This window comes from Nelumbo nucifera, chromosome 5, assembly GCF_055504915.1.
Source record: "Nelumbo nucifera cultivar China Antique chromosome 5, China Antique-T2T, whole genome shotgun sequence".
NCBI classification, from domain to species: Eukaryota; Viridiplantae; Streptophyta; class Magnoliopsida; order Proteales; family Nelumbonaceae; genus Nelumbo; species Nelumbo nucifera.
Window position 1 is genome coordinate 69,108,597 of NC_142653.1, and position 1,586 is coordinate 69,110,182.

Here is a 1,586-nt window from a genome sequence, read left to right on the forward strand (position 1 = left end):
TCGCCAACTTCTTGGAGATATGTGACACATTCAAGCACAATGGAGTAAGTGATGATGCTGTGAGGCTCAGATTATTCCCGTTTTCGTTGACAGACAAGGCTAAGACTTGGATGAACTCTCTACCAGCTGGATCTATCGCAACTTGGGATGAAATGGCCAGCAACTTCCTATCCAGGTATTTCCCTCCGTCCAAGATTGTAGTGATGCGGAATGATATCACCACTTTCTCTCAGCAGGACGGGGAATCATTGTATGAGTCATGGGAACGTTACAAGTAATTACTGAGGAAGGTCCCTCATCATGGACTCCTTCTATGGCTCCAAGTTCAGACATTCTACAATGGTTTGACAAAAGCAATCAAGACCATTATGGACGCTGCAGCTGGGGGATCCCTTAACAACAAGACCCCTGAAGTTGCCCATGCACTTATTGAGGAAATGGCTGCAAATAATTATCAGTGGCATTTCGAGAGAAACCAAGTTAGAAGACAACCCGACCTTCACAATGTAGACACCTATACAGCACTATCTGCACAAATCGGTGCCCTCAGCAAGAAGATCGATGAAATGCAGATGGCAGCCATGCATGTTCAAGCCGTAGCCTGTGAATGGTGTGGGGGAGGTCATATCAGCACCGAATGCCAAGTTGGAAATCAGTTCATGCAGTCCTCTGAGCAAGTAGATTTCGTATGGAATTTGCAAAGGCAGCAAGGAAATCACTATCCTCGTGCCTTTAACCTAGGATAGAGGAATCACCCCAATCTGTCTTGGTCAAATCAAAATGCGGTGAAACCCCTCCCTCAAAATTTCACTCAGCCAGAAAAGAAATCTAATCTAGAGGAGCTGATGACCAAGTTCATATCAAGTGCAGAAACAAGATTTCAAAATCAAGAGGCATCGATCAAGAATTTGGAGACTCAAGTGAGGCAGTTGGCACAAATGATATCTTCTAGAGTCCAAGGTACCTTGCCCAGTAATACAGAAGCGAATCCAAGGGAAAAAGTGCAAGCCATTACCCTGAGGAGTGGTAAGGAGCTGCAAGAGGTGGAGAAGAAAACAAAGGAAGAAGGTAAGACGGGTGCAACCCTAGAAACTTAAAAGGAGGAAGAGCACTCTGATTCAAGGAAAGAGACAAGTCAAAAGCCACAAGTGCCATTTCCCAATAGGCTTAAGCGACACAAAATGGAGAAGGAATTCGGTAAGTTTCTTGAAATTTTCAAGAGTTTACATATTAACATTCCTTTTGCAAATGCCTTATCCCAAATGCCGCATTATGCAAAGTTCCTTAAGGAAATCTTGGCGAACAAAAGGAAATTGGGAGACGTGGCTACAGTTGCATTGAATGAAGAATGCTTAGCAATCCTCCTCAACAAGCTGTCTCAGAAACTGAAAGATCCAAGGAGTTTTACTATTCCTTGCACTATAGGCAGTTTAAAGATTAATAAGGCATTGTGTGATTTAGGAGCTAGTATAAATCTGATGCCCTATTCGGATTTTAAGAAACTAGGGTTGGGTGAACCCCAACCCACTATAGTTGCATCGCAGTTAGCTGATAGGTCCATAAAGCATCCTAGGGGAATCATAGAA

At 43.4% G+C, this 1,586-nt stretch overlaps 1 non-coding gene across 1 annotated transcript; it reads right to left on the bottom strand.

Moving 5' to 3' along the window:
- Nucleotides 1–203: 203 nt before the first annotated feature.
- Nucleotides 204–307, bottom strand: LOC148791748 (small nucleolar RNA R71). The gene has a single exon (XR_016076888.1). It is a non-coding gene; the product is annotated as a small nucleolar RNA R71 (small nucleolar RNA).
- Nucleotides 308–1,586: the final 1,279 nt, after the last annotated feature.